Raw genomic sequence first — 16,198 nt, forward strand, 5'->3', positions numbered from 1 at the left:
TTATCTATGTCTTGTCTATTTATGTCTTAAAGGTTACAAGACGTACATTAGTCAATACAATTGGTGCTTAAAATGTTAAGGATCTCTTGTGAAACACGGGTATTAATAAACAAATTTATTATGTAAAATAAATAAAAAAGGCCCAAGGGCCATGAAGTAACAAGAATGCAAGGCCGGCACAAGCTGGCGTAAGTAGAGAAGACGGAAGATTCTTCATATTAAAAGACCCTGCTTCTCCAAGATGGCAGTCACACCCTGCTTGCCCTGGACAATCACCATATGGAGAAGGACTGTTTACTGTGAAGGGAAGTCCACAAATGCAATGCCAGCATGATTCAGTCTTGAAGGGTAAACGATGATGGCACCCTCACAGTAACACAAAAGCCGAGCAAGCCCAGTGAGGAAGACCTGTTGATGGGAAGGAGGAGAATCATTAGTCACAACAAAATCCACATAGAAACAAAGGAGAGAAAAAAAATAAAGTGGATGTCTTCTTTTTGTATAGACATAATAAATATTGCCATTTGGCTATGTATTTATATGATATATAATAGAATACAGCATAAAACAAAATAAGAGAGGTGATAGGAGAAGAAAAGATTAGTGTTCAGTGAGAATCCACAAGGTCTTCTCTGAATACTCTTTATTTTCTTCAAGGCTGTGAGTCCCTACAATTGCACCAGAGGTGGTACACACCCCTATTATTATTTAAACAGGTGAGTACACACACGGTGTTAGCAAACTTAGCCTCCAAACACACACACAAACATGGTATCAGCAAACTTAGCCACCAAACACACACACACACACACACACACACACACACACACATGGTATCAGCAAACTTAGCCTCCAAACACACACACACACACATGGTATCAGCAAGCTTAGCCTCCAAACACACACACACACATGGTATCAGCAAGCTTAGCCTCCAAACACAGATACACACGGTATCAGCAAGCTTAGCCTCCAAACACACACACACACACACACGGTATCAGCAAGCTTAGCCTCCAAACACACACACACATGGTATCAGCAAGCTTAGCCTCCAAACACACACACACACACACACATGGTATCAGCAAGCTTAGCCTCCAAACACACACACACACACACACATGGTATCAGCAAGCTTAGCCTCCAAACACACACACACAGAAAATGGGGACATTGAAACAGTTGATAAACTTGATTTCAAGAGAGAGAGGTCACTATGGGGAACTTCAAATTTTTTTTAATAAGTAATTAGGCAGACTTGTTGCTAGACAGGGAAGTAAATTAAATGTATGCCAAATTTTGCAAAATATACAATGAAGGCACACAAACATTCATACCAAAACAGAGATGCAGGGCCAGAAAACAGGATTGGTTCAACAGAAATTGAGAGAGGGCCACAGACCAAAAGACACAAAAATGGAATGAAAGACATTGAAAAACTACAAGCAGATGTCAACAAAGTTTTCGATTGGGCAGCAGAAAATAACATGATGTTTAACAGTGATAAATTTCAGGTATGGCAAAAATGAGGATCTGAAACATAATACAGGGTACAAAACACAATCGAATCTTCCCATAGTAGAAAAACAGAATGTCAAGGATTTGGGAATAATGATGTCCGACGATCTAATGTTTAGGGAGCATAACCAAGCAAATATTGCGTCGGCCAGAAAAATGATCGGATGGATTATGAGAACTTTCAAATCCAGGGATCCCATCACAATGGTTGTACTCTTCAAGTCACTTATGTTGTCCCGTCTCGAGTACTGCTCAGTATTCACTTTCCCCTTCAGAGAACGGTTGCACGGTTGTTCCTGCCGGAACAACCGTGAACATCTTCAGGAGAAAACTGGACTGTTTTCTAAGAGAAGTTCCGGATCAGCCGGGATGTTGTGGGTATGTGGCCCTGCGGGCCGCTCCAAGCAACAGCCTGGTGGACCAAACTCTCACAAGTCGAGCCTGGCCTCGGGCCGGGCTTGGGGAGTAGAAGAGCAGAACCCCATCAAGCAGGTATCAAAATAGAAAGAAGCCAAACCCCCAATCATACCAGCGATTCAAAGATGCGAGAAACAACTATACAGCAGTAAGGGAAGAGGCAGAAAGAAATTTTTAAAAAGGGATAATGGATAAATGTAAAACAGAACTGGGCCTATTCTACAAATTCATAAACAACAAATTGCAGGTAAAGGATAATATCCAGAGGTTGAAAATAGGAAACAGATTCACAGAAAATGATAATGCAATGTGTGAAACATTAAACCAAAAGTTCCAAAGTGTGTTTATACAAAATGAAATCTTAAGAGAACCAGACACAATAAGAATTTCTGAGAACATCATAGAGCGTATAGAGGTGTCTAGAGATGAATTGGAAAATATGCTAAAGGAGCTAAGTAAGAACAAAGCAGTTGGTCCAGATGGAGTTTCACCATGGGTTCTGAGAGAATGTGCATCTGAGCTCAGCCTTTCACTTCACCTGATCTTTCAGGCATCCCTGTGTATAGGAGTCATAGCAAACATGTGGAAAAAGGCTAACATAGTTCCAATCTACAAAAGTGGCAACAGGGAAGACCCCACCTCTCTCAGTTATAGACCTGAATCATTGACAAGTGTAACAGTGAAAGGATTGAAAACAAAAAAAAAATAATAAAAACTAAATGGGTAGAACACCTGGAGAGAAATTATATAATATCACACAGACAGTATTGTTTTCGATCTGGAAGATCCTGTGTATCGAATTTACTCAGTTTCTATGATTGAGCCACAGAGATTTTAAAGGAAAAAGGTAGTTGGGTTGACTGCATCTATCTAGACATAAAAAAGGCTTTCGACAGTTCCACATAAGAGGTTGTTCTGGAAACTAGAAAATTTTGGATGGGTGACAGGTAAGCTTCTAACATGGATGAAAAATTTTCTGACTGATAGAAAAATGAGGGCAGTAATCAGAGGCAATCGGACTGGAGAAGTGTCACAAGTGGAGTACCACAGTACATGCACCAGAAATGTTCATTGTCTACATAAATGATCTACCAGTAGGAATACAGAATTATATAAACATGTTTGCTGATGATGCTAAGATAATGGGATGGATAAGAAATTTAGATGATTGTCATGCCCTTCAAGAAGACCTGGACAAAATAAGTATATGGAGCACCACTTGGCAAATGAAATTTAATGTGAATAAATGCCATGTTATGGAATGTGGAATAGAACATAGATCCCACACAACCTACAAATTATGTGAGAAATCTTTATATAATTCTGATAAAAGAAAGAGGTCTAGGGTTGATTCTAGATAGAAAACTATCACTTGAGGCCCACATAAAGAACGTTGTGTGAGGAGCCTATGCCACGCTTTCTAACTTCAGAATTTTGTTTAAATACATGGATGGCGAAATACTAAAGAAATTGTTCAAGAGTTTTGTTCGGCCAAGGCTAGAATATGCAGCGGTTGTGTGGTGCCCATATGTTAAGAAGCACATCAACAAACTGGAAAAGGTGCAAAGACATGCTACTAAGTGGCTCCCAGAACTAAAGGGCAAGAGCTATGTGGAGAGGTCAGAGGCATTAAATATGCCAAAACTAGAAGACAACAAAAAGAGGTGATAAAATCACTATGTACAAAATAGTAACAGGAATTGATAAAATCGATAGGGAAGATTTCCCGAGACCTGGAACTTCAAGAACAAAAGGTCATAGATTTAAACTAACTAAACAAAGATGCCAAAGAAATATAAAAAAATTCCTATCGCATACAGAGTGGTACACGGTTGGAACAAGTTAAGTGAGAAGGTGGTGGCGGCCAAGACCGTCAGTAGTTTCAAAGCATTATGTGACAAAGAGTGCTGGGTAGACGGGACACCACGAGCGTAGCTCTAATCCTGTAACTACACTTAGGTAACTACATTTGGTGTCAGCAAGCTTACCGTCGAAACACACACAAACAGCCTGCCTATTATTCAAGGCCTTCTCTGAGTACTCTCTATTTTCTTCTCTGAGGCTATGGGTCCCTAATCTTGCACCAGAGGTGGTACAACTTTTAAGTTTTTAACTACTGCACTGAGCACCTGATTTTGGCAAAGACTTCTTAGTGCAATTGTCAAGGTCATAGTTCTGGTATTTTTTTGTTTATAAATATTCAGGTATAGTTAATGTCAAAATGTTTCAAAACTCAACAATTTATATTTCAAAACAAAAAAAGTAATGAAAACATTACAAAACATTAAAATATAGCCTAATTAATTAATTAATAAAATAGCACAACTCTCAGAATGTCTAAAGGTGCTTTGAGCAATGAAGTAGTTAATTTTATATATATAATATTATATATATAATATATATTTACCTGTGACTACTGCTTAGCAAAAATTTGATCTCTGTGAAAATTGGTCTCGTCATTGCTAGGAGATATTTTAAGACCATGATTTGCTGTGGATGGCACTGTAGTCTTCAAGTCATCAATCTAAAAATAGAGGTAATCTTTTAAAATGTAAATTTTGTATAAAAAAAAATGTAAAAATAAATTGCAAGAATAATATGAAGTTATTATACAATTTTTGTTTAATTATTTAAATATTTGTGAGACATTATTAAGAAATGTATGAAGTACAGATTCTCTAAGACCTGATATGTATCTGCTTATGTTCCACCACATTACATTCAGGGCTGAAGAGAAAACACAGCCAGTAAGGTAATGATCACTTAGGATGGACTGGGATGCTACATGTAGGTTGTATATACATATATATATATATATATATATATATATATATATATATATATATATATATATATATATATATATGTCGTACCTAATAGCCAGAACGCACTTCTCTGCCTACTATGCAAGGCCCGATTTGCCTAATAAGCCAAGTTTTCATGAATTAATTGTTTTTCGACTACCTAACCTACCTAACCAAACGTAACCTAACTTTTTCAGCTACCTAACCTAACCTAACCTAAAAAGATAGGTTAGGTTAGTTAGGTTAGGTAGGGTTGGTTAGGTTTGGTCATATATCTACGTTAATTTTAACTCCAATAAAAAAATATTGACCTCATACATAATGAAATGGGTAGCTTTATCATCTCATAAGAAAAAAAATTGAGAAAATATAATAATTCAGGAAAACTTGGCTTATTAGGCAAATCAGGCCTTGCATAGTAGGCCGAGAAGTGCGTTCTGGCTACTAGGTACGACATATATATTATATATATTATATATATATATATATATATATATATATATATATATATATATATATATATATATATATATATATATATATATGGAACCCTCAACCCTATAAGTGGAGGATTCCTACAAACTCAGCCAGAGGTGGTACCCTCTATATATTAATAAAAAGGCAAGGCTATGCTAAATCTAGGCAGGGATTGGCTTGGCTAAGCTGGTCAGGGCTTGGCTAGGGTAGGAAGGACTTGTCATGTTTAAAAGCAAGGCAGGGTTAGGCTAGGCAAGACTAGGTAAGGGTATACTGGGATAGGCTTGGCTATGGTAGGCTAGGAAGAGGTAAACTAGGATAAGCAAGGCTGTGCAAGCACTATGCACAGCTAGAATGAACTATTCTAAGATGGTTTAAGCTGGGCTAGGTTAGGATAAGCTGAGTCATGCAGGGCCCCGATTGACCAGTGGAGTCTAATAGTCTAACCTTCTAGCTAGTTTGCTGACCTAAGAGTGTAAATGCCTAGCCCCTAACCTGAGATATATACAAGAGTTGTTACATTCTTGTACAGCCACTAGTACGAGTAGCGTTTCGGGCAGGTCCCTGGAATACGATCCCCGCCGCGAAGAATCGTTTTTTCATCCAAGTACACATTTTACTGTTGCGTTAAACAGAGGCTACAGTTAAGGAATTGCGCCCAGTAAATCCTCCCCGGCCAGGATACGAACCCATGACATAGCGCTCGCGGAACGCCAGGCGAGTGTCCTACCACTACACCACCTGCTGCAATATTATTATAAAAGAAATATTACTTATTATAATCGTAAATACTAAATACCTGTAGTGTTGATTTAGGGGCGACGACGATCGTGGGATCAGATGCGAGCCACAGGTGGCCTACACCATGCTTTCTAAGGCGTCCCTCTCATAACAAAAACAAATCCGTGCATTCATACACAAACAGAGATCCGTGGTTATGCGAATACTTGCAATTCTTTTACTTAAAATAATAACAATTAGATTAATAATAATTAACATAATTTTTACTCAAGATTCATAAAAATCATCAATACTATTTTAAAAGAAGATTTATAAGACACCTAAAAACAGATATACAGACTTTGTGTGATATTTATTTCAACATTATATATTAATAGAATGTTGTAACTATTATTTTTAAATATTAGGTAGTTTCCAGCTACGTATATCGCATATAAACGTTGCAAAAAGATTTTAGACTGAATTAACACATTACACATTTATGGAGTAATTAACAACAAAACAATCTTTATTTTCATTGCAGAACATATATCAGAGCATACTAGTGACTCATACATTTAAAATAGTGCGATTTTTAAACAATTCGGTTGTAAACCCGCAGAACGGCCTACCCGCCAAAGACGTAACATAAGAAATGGTATATAATTCATTATTTTAAATTACATATATAATCATTAATAATATTCGGCAGCTATCGAGGTTCTCCATAGATAAATTCCTGTACTCTAACAAGATGCTAATTGCTGTTTAGCTGTTTAAATTCTTGGAAAATTGTAATGACCAGCGACATAAAATATGACAATGAAATAATAGCAGGTAACTGTAGGTGAACGAAAAATTAAATTCCAAATTGATTAGATGTTTTTCTAAATATAAAGATCGACCTGAAGGAATTTTATGAATTATGGACTAATTAAACAAAAAAATAGGTAATTTTACTTGAAGAACAGATACCAGAGAATAGTTAGTGAGTACATTTATATTGTATAATGGGAGAAAGCCCCTGGTAGCCGCGAATTAAAATAACCACCTACATTAATTGATAACTAGGAAATAGTATCTGGAAACTTTATCTGAACGAAAACACAATACCAATTTGTTTAGATGTTTTTCTTAATATAAAGATCAACAGTAAGGAATCTTATTCATTATGGACAAATTAACAAAAAAAACGATAATTTTCATTGAGGACCATATATTAGAGCATACTTAGTCACTTATATATTAAAAGTATTGTGTATTTTGAACCATTGGGGTTGTAAACAAACAGAACGGCCTACCCGAAAAGTCGTAACATAAAATGTTGCATATGTTTGCTAATTTATTATTTGATAAATGATTATTATTAATTTACGACAACTATAGAGGTTTCCCATTAGTTAAATTACTGTAGTCTGACTAAATGCTACTACAAAACCTGTATAAATCCTGGGAAAGTCACAATGACCAGCGACATTAAAGCATAGAGGGTTAAATAGTAACAGGAAACTGTCGGCGAACGAAAAATTCATTTCCAAATTTATTAGATGTTTTCCTAAATATAAAGATCGATAGGCTGGAATTTTCTGGATTATGGCCTAATTAAGGCAAAAATATATATATTTTTACTTGAAGAACAAATATCAGAGCATAGTCAGTGAGTTATAGAATAATAAGAGTGTGGTATTTCATTGTATAACAAGAGATAGTCCATGGAAGCGAAAATAGACGTAGTTTTACACAAAATAACGTCCAAAAACAGCCGTAGAGTCAAATGGCAAATGTTGACGTTCTTTTTAAGAGGACAGGTTGCTTCGCCAGCTTCAGAGTCAAGGGTGCCGAGTCTGTCCTGTCTGTGGGTGCAGTTTATAGAATTCCTAACACTGATGTGTCCGAATTCAACTCAAACCTTAGAAACCTAATACTTGATAACAGACTGAACAAAAACCACCTAATTATTGCAGGGGACTTTAATATTGACCTCTGCGAGCCAGAACACCCTACTGCTTTTAGCTTCCTCAACTGTATGAACTCCTGCTTCCTCATACCCTTAATCACTAGACCTACTAGAATCACTGATAGCACTGCCACGACTCTAGATCACATCTGGACAAACATAACCTCACCGCTTACTTCAGGTATAATCACCGATAGCACTACAGACCATTACCCCACATTTCTCTTAACTAACATTAGCAAACCACCTCTTGAGTCAAGAGAGATACGTTTTAGACTACACAATGAAACTGCTATAGACAATTTTATAACTGCTACTGATAATGTCAACTGGGAGTCCGAGTTAGGTAACATAGAGGACATCAACCTAGCAGTTCAATCTTTTCTTCAAAAAACTCTTAGCCTTTATAATACCCACTGTCCTATGCTTACAAAACAAGTCACAACCAAAAGGCTTAACAATCCCTGGCTTACAAAGGGAATACTTAAATCTATTAGTAAAAAACATGACCTTGAGAAGAAGTATAGGTTAGGAATTGTCTCCAAAGAATTCTCAAAGAATTACTCATTATTGCTATCTAAGATAATTAGACGAGCCAAAACTAAATACTACGAAGATAAATTTACCCAAATAAAGAGCAACATTAAACAAACTTGAAGAACAATTTCACAAATATTGGGATCAAAGAAGTCTATAAATAACAAACCGACTCTCCTGTCTAATAACGATGGTCAGCTTTCAGCCTCTGATTCTGCTATTGAGTTCAATAGGTTCTTCTCTTCCATTGGTTCATCCCTTGCTAGTGATATTCCATCTTCCAGTACTGACATTAAGGACAGGTAACTATCCACAGTCTCTGTACTTAAAGCCTATTAATTCCACTGACGTCAATGAGATAGTCCTTTCCCTTAAAACCAAGTCTGGTGCCCTTGAGGAGATACCAACTTTAATCTACAAAAAAGCCTCCAGATCTTTAGCCCCTGCTATTGCTTTGCTCTTCAACAAGTCACTTGAACTACAAACCTTTCCAGATATTCTAAAAAAAAAGCGAGAGTAACGCCTGTCCACAAATGTGGTGATCTCACAGATGTTAACAACTACAGACCTATATCAATCCTGCCAAAGTTGTCAAAAAATTTTGAAAAACTAATCTATAAGCAGCTTTACTCATATCTAGCCAAACTCAATATACTTAGCCCTTGCCAATATGGCTTCAGGCCCAAAAAAAGCACTAACGATGCACTTATTAGTATGCTTAACTCGATTCATACAGCTCTTGATCAAAATGAGTTCCCTGTTGGGTTATTTGTGGACCTGCATAAAGCTTTCGATACTGTCAACCACCAAAACCTTCTTCTTAAATTACATCATTATGGTGTCAGAGGACACTCCCTACAATACCTCAAATCCTACCTTACTGACAGGCTCCAATGTGTTTCTGTGAATAATACAATTTCTCCCACACTACCCATCAACATTGGTGTTCCCCAGGGCAGCATACTTGGCCCTCTCCTCTTTCTCATCTACATTAATGACCTTCCAAATGCCTCCCAACACCTCAAACCAATTCTATTTGCTGATGACACAACCTTCATTTACTCCAGTCCTGATCCCCTTGCTCTAAATTCCACAGTAAATACTGAGCTTAATAAAGTCCATCTGTGGCTAACTGCCAACAAACTCACCCTTAACATTGACAAAACTTTCTATATTCTGTTTGGCAATAAATCCTCTAATCAAATAAATCTCAAAATAAACAATACCCAAATTTGTAACAAATTAGATGGCAAATTCCTTGGCATTCTCATTGACCACAAGCTGAATTTCCAGGGACACATTCTAAACATATCAAAAAAAGTTTCATAAACTGTGGGCATTCTTTCTAAGATCAGATATTATGTACCACGCCCTGCCCTGGTGACTCTCTATTACTCCCTTATCTATCCATACTCAACTATGGTATTTGTGCTTGGGGCTCTACTACCCAAAATCACTTACGTCCTCTAATTACTCAACACAAAGCTGCTATTAGGACAATATCCAATTCTGGCCCAAGACATCACTCTGTACCCCTACTCAAATTTCTGAATATGTTAGACATTAAGTCACTGCACATTCTCTCATGTGTATTATACATATATAAAACGCTAAACTATAATGCCAATCCTGATCTCAAAAGCTTCATAGAAGGTTGTAACAGAACCCATGAGCACCACACCAGAAATAAATACAGTTTTGATATTCCTAGAGTACGACTTAATCAAACCAGAAATGCTCTACAAATCAAGGGGCCCAGAATGTGGAATGACCTTCCCAACCATGTTAAAGACTGTACCTCTCTCAACCAGTTTAAGTTAAAAACGAAGCTATACCTAATAAATTCCATGTAACCCACCTTACCCCTCTGTTGTCAACCCATGTATGTTTTTTGTTTTTTTGTTTTTCAAATCAACGCTGTTTGAATGTAATTTTCGGTAATAATTTGTAATTGTATTTGTGCTGCTTTTTCAACAATGTTCCCCCCTCTTTTACCTCTATTTTTTATATGTACTCATCACATCTTTTCTTTTTACCCATTAGTTTTAAGCTTTAGTCATTAATGTTTTTCCTGCCCGAAACGCTTTGCGTAATAGTGGCTTTAGGCATTGTATGTACTAGCTCTATCTATAAAGCCAACAAACTTTGTAAAATCTCTTTATGTATGTACCTTACCTAAATAAAAATTATTATTATTATTATTATTATAATCTTTCAAAGCACTGCATCACAACAGTGTCGTCGCTGCTGAAATCACGGCTAACGCTTGGCCCAGTTCCCACACTCGTGCGGAACATAATTAGACATTGATAGGCATATGTCTGGGTGGGGAATTTTATTGCGAGTTCAGTGATATGAAAATAAGCACTGTAGGATGACTGTGAGGTTGGCAACAAACGAAAGAGTATGAACATTTACTTCCTGTTTGGGGTGTCACGGTGAGTCATCTTCGTGTTTATTTACTTCGTGGTGGGATAGCAACTGTTTTGGTGACATTTTATGCATATGATCTTGTAGAGAATTTTATTGCCAACGCATTGATGCCAAAATGAAAAACGTAGCTCGAGAATTGATGTTAGGAGCGTGAAAAGATTATACACTTTTTTGTGTTTACGCTTGAGCGCCCAGAACGCCGCGCGCACAAGGCGCTTTTTTTTTCACGAGTGCCACGCGCACTAAAGTGTTTATTAATTAATTACTGGACATCAACTCATCACTGCATCAGCATGATCACCTCAAGTTTAAATGATAAGTTATCTACTCTTGAATAAAATCAAAATATTGTTTAAGTTTCTGTTTGCAGTTCTGAGCAGCGACTCTTGATGGTCTTGTGCTCGGTTGAGTAGAATCATTGTTCTCTTTAACTTGGGTTACAGGTATATCTGTAGAACACTCGTGTTCTGTTAACTCTAAAGGTACTAATTTCTCTAGTGTTTTCAAGGTAGTAGTGCCTCGACACTGAACTTTAACTATTCGTAAAATACCATGGCGATCAGGATAGATGTCAACAATTTTACCTATAGGCCAATCTGACCTGGGTCCATCACTGTCTACTAGGACAAGATCACCTGGCTTAAGTTGAACTTTATTGTATGGGCTTGCAGCTCCATAATGATATTCTCTTAAAGCAGTTAAATATTCACGTGTCCAGACCTCATTCCATTTCTCTATTACTCTTGAAAGGTGTCTATAACTCTCCACCAAGTCACTTGCTTTGACACACGAAGGGTCAGCTGGATCCTCGTCTCCTAGAGATATTAGAGGGCTCAGAAGACCACCATGAATCAAATGAGAGGGACTTAGGGGTTCTCTTTGGGAGAAATCTTCTGTTAAGTAGGTTAGAGGTCTGTTGTTGACTCATGCTTCAATTTCCACGACAAGGGTCTGTAACTCGGTGAGATTAGTTTTCTGCCTGTATAAGGTTTTTCTTAGGCATTTCTTAACAGTTGCCACCATTCTTTCGTAAAAACCGCCGTGCCATGGTGCTCTTGGAGGAATAAATTTCCAATAGCATTGTCTCTGTTTGAGCACAGAGTGTACTTCTGGATGGTTCCATATTTCTTGTAAGCAAGCTTCTCCTGCCACGAAGTTAGATCCATTATCTGAGATCATTAATTTTGGGCAAGATCTTCGTGCAGCAAATCTGCGAAAGGCTTGCAGAAAGGCTTCTGCACTCATGTCAGAAGTGACTTCTAAAAGTACTCCACGTGTGGTAGCACATGTGAAAAGGCAAATGTAGGCTTTCACTGGAATCTTGTCCGGTGTGCCTGTTAAAATTAGTGTTCCTGTATAGTCGACACCTGTGGTTTCAAAGGGACGAAGGTGGACGACTCGCTCCTTAGGTAGGGGCGGTGGACCTGGATAAGGACACACTCGAGCATCATATCTCTTGCAGATTACACAAGACTTGATTAAAGATTTGACAGTTTGGCGACCTTGGGGAAGCCAAAAACGTTGTCTAATTTCAGTAAGAGTATCTAATACTCCACCATGCAATGTATTATGCTCATGGTAATGTAAAACTATGAGTTTAGTAATGATGTGGTGACGTGGAAGAAGTATAGGATTCTTCGTATCTAAATTTATTTCTGCGTGAAGCAGACGTCTGCCACATCTCAAAATGTTATAATTGTCTGAGTCAAGCCAGATACCCAGAGACTTAATCAACCTTTCTGGGAGATGTTCATATTCCTTCCCATAAGTCTCTTGTTGAACTTGTTTGACCCAATATTTGATGGAACTAGGAAATCGATACTTGATCTTCATCTTGTTGATGAAATCAAATACCATTTCGGAAACTCTTAGTAATTTTCTTAAATTAGAATAGCGATGAGGATTGATAGCTAAAGTTCGAGGGGGTTCTATATCAACAACAGGGGTAGTGACATTGGTCACAATGCCTTGTGGCTTCTGTTGAGGCCACTGACCACTAACTAGCCATTGGGGTCCATTAAACCACATCTCGATTTTAACTAATTGCTTTAAAGTCAAACCTCTGGATAAATAGTCAGCTGGATTGTCCTAGGTTGGGACATGTCTTAATTTATAACCAGCAGACAATTCTCGAATTTCCCTTACTCTATTGCTGACATAGGAAGTTTTGTTGTTGTCGTTTTTTACCCACTATAATACTGCCTCATTGTCTGACCACACTACTATTTCATTAAGGTGAACATTACTGAGGGTTTTGATCAGGCAATGAGCCAGTCTTACACCTACTAATAAGGCAGTTAATTCCATTTGGGGTAGTGACCTCCTTTTAATCGGGGCTACCCTTGCCTTAGATGTAAGCAAAAATGATTGTTGAGAATTAACTAGATAGGCTACTGAGCCATACGCTTTGCCTGAAGCATCGCAGAATACATGTAAATTTGTGGGTAAATTTAGTCCTAAGGTATTTCGAGGAAACTGTAGAATACTAAGTTGGTTGAAATCAGGAATCAACTGCTGCCATTTTTCTTGGAGATCCTGCGGCAACGTTTCATCCCACCTCAAATTCCTTTGCCAGCACGCCTGCATAAGGAGTTTACCCTTAATTAGAATAGGACTGAGTAGGCCTAAAGGGTCAAATAGCTTGCTGACATGGGAAAGTAGTTTTCTCATGGTTAGAGGTGAATGATTAAAATCCACTGACTTGATATTCAATTTGTCTGTGGAAGTATTCCACTCCATACCTAAGACTTTCAATTTGTGAGGTACCTTATAATCATGGAATTCTTCCTTGATTATTTGGTTGAGTTGTTTATTATTGGAGGCCCACGACTTGTTAGCTCCCAACAGTTCACGATTAGCCTCATGGTAGATTTCCACTAGTTTATTCTCATCATTAGTGGTTCCTTGAAAATTGTCAACGTATAAATTGTTGCTAATCTCAGTCTTGTAGGGGCTATTAGACTTCTTAAGATGTGTATCCAGAGTAGCCTGGAGTAAGAATGGGGAAGATGTCGCTCCGAACAGAACTGAGGCAAATCTATAAGTAATGATTTCACTGTTAGGATCCTGTGGATCTTTCACCCAGAGAAATTTAGTAAAATCACGATCCATCTCTTGTAAGCCTACTCTTAAAAAGGCCTTGCTAATGTCAGCCGTATAGGCAAAAACACCAGAGCGAAATCGTAATAAGACATCTTGTAGTCTTTGGGTTAAGCTAGGTCCAGTTTGTAGACAATCATTTAGTGACACGCTGCCTGCCTTTAATTTGGCACTACAATTAAATACAATCCTGATTGGTGTTGTAACTGAATCTTTCAGGACAGCATGATGTGGCAAATAATGGCCTGTCTTATGGTTGTCTTCTTCAACAACTTCTATAAATTTGTTAGCAAGTTGTTGCTGTATTAAAGCATGATACAGTTGCAATTTATCTGGTTGCTTGCATAGCCTTGCTAACTGAGAATTTAATTGGGTTGAGGCCATGAAATAATTTACTGGAAGTTGTGGATGGTTCAGCTTCCATTGGAGTCTCACCCAATATTGATTATCTTGGAAAATCACAGTATCAAGATATTGTTGATACGTCCAAGTGTCATCTGGACTGGGTTGATCAGGGACTATGCCTAAGGTGTCCAAATCCCATAATTTGTGAACAGGGGGATTGGACTCATCATCCTCGGTTTCGTCTCTGTCATATAGTGGTGACTGCTCTAGGCCTAGTCACGCCACTATTGAATTAGTTAGTTGATTACTAGTAGATTTAGAATGTTGTTGGATCAACACCGGTCCTATGAGTAGTTTACCCCCAGCTGACAGTAACAAGTTTACACCTCGTTGCCTGGTGCATCCAGTAATGAATCTATAATAAAAGTCAGCTCCAATAAGAATACCTACATCGTTGAGACAGGCTGTATTTATTTTATGATTCGCTAGCCTAATACCGCTGCGTTTAAGAAATTTGACTGTTTGAGCAAGACCTGTAACATGTAAATCTGAGGGAATCTTGTCAACGACTATGGCTTGAATTGGGCTGGTGCCGCCTCCTAAACGTACCAAGACTTTAACAGCCTGGTAGTCATGAGGTCCACTATTGGTTAGGAATCCAGATATATTCAAATTCACTCGAGCAATAGGCTTCAGTTTCAACTAATCAACTGGCTGTTGACAAATAAAGGTTTTCTGTGAACCTTGGTCAAAGAGACCACGAGTGGAGATTTTAGATCCCTTATTTATTAATTTTAATTGAGCTGTTGGTAACGTAGTTGTGTTATTCGATTCTGTTGCAAGTACACTTATGTCTTGATGCACCTTGCAAAACTGTACAGAAGTAGAATTGGTAGTCTTCTTATGAGGATTGGTTGATCTTGATTGATCACTACCACACAAGGAGTACTGGTGTCTACCCTTGCGGCACTTGTTGCACCTACGCAAGGAAACAGTACAGCTATTGGGGTCATGAGGACCCGTGCACCTTGTGCATCTGTGTAATTCTTGCAAACGATGAATTGGGGTGTTATGGTCTGGATAAGTATTACACTTATAAGTAAGATGTTCATTATTGCAGAACAAACACTTCTTCACTGTGGGAGAAGTCGTAGGAGTGGTACTCACTACAGGGTTTATAGGGTTCACTGTGTATGTACCTACATTTCCAGATTTCCATTTCGGAGATGATTTATTGAAATCTGGTTTTACTACAGTAGTTGCAGTACGTTGGGGTTTATGATGAGAGTTAGTAGAGAAGTTTGAAACACTCTTCCCATCTTGGTTGGCTCTTTGTCTTTCGACTAGGGTATGTAAACCTTCTGTAATTTCATTCATGGTCAGAGAGGTTTTATTGTATATAGTACACAATTTATCTAAAGTTTCTCTTGGTAATTTGCGCCTTACAACTACTTTAGTTATCCATTCAGCAGTCTGAATTTGGACTTTAAGGCTTAAGGCCTTGAGTAAAGATTCTAACTCTAGTCTAAAAGTTTGTAGAGAATCTGTAGAATTATTAGCAGATGGTAAATCCAGCAATTTTTGGACTAAGATAGAAATAGTCTTTTCCTTGTTATCGTAGTTGCTCTTAAGCAATTGAACAGCTAGGTCGTAACCATCACTGGTCAGTGTTATGTTAGATATTACCTTCAAGGCTTCATTTCGTAACAAGCCTTGCAAATAAATGAACTTGGTTGTTTGAGGGATGTTAGTTTTAGAGTCTACTGCATCCACGAATTTACTCCAGAAATCATCCCAACTCTCATTCTCGTTACCAGAGAATCTGGGTATATTGATCTGAGGTAATTTGACATCAGGATCTGGATGTGCAGTAGAGGCTGTTGTTAAT

The 16,198-nt window shown here is 37.8% G+C and overlaps 1 long non-coding RNA gene across 1 annotated transcript; it reads right to left on the minus strand.

Moving 5' to 3' along the window:
• Positions 1 to 100: 100 nt before the first annotated feature.
• Positions 101 to 6,120, minus strand: LOC138350365 (uncharacterized). Its single transcript, XR_011222061.1, has 3 exons — positions 6,019 to 6,120; positions 4,346 to 4,462; positions 101 to 408 (listed from the first exon to the last, which is right to left on the minus strand). It is a non-coding gene; the product is annotated as an uncharacterized lncRNA (long non-coding RNA).
• Between the last annotated feature and the right edge of the window lie 10,078 nt (positions 6,121 to 16,198).

This window comes from Procambarus clarkii, chromosome 45 (assembly GCF_040958095.1).
Source record: "Procambarus clarkii isolate CNS0578487 chromosome 45, FALCON_Pclarkii_2.0, whole genome shotgun sequence".
NCBI lineage: Eukaryota > Metazoa > Arthropoda > Malacostraca > Decapoda > Cambaridae > Procambarus > Procambarus clarkii.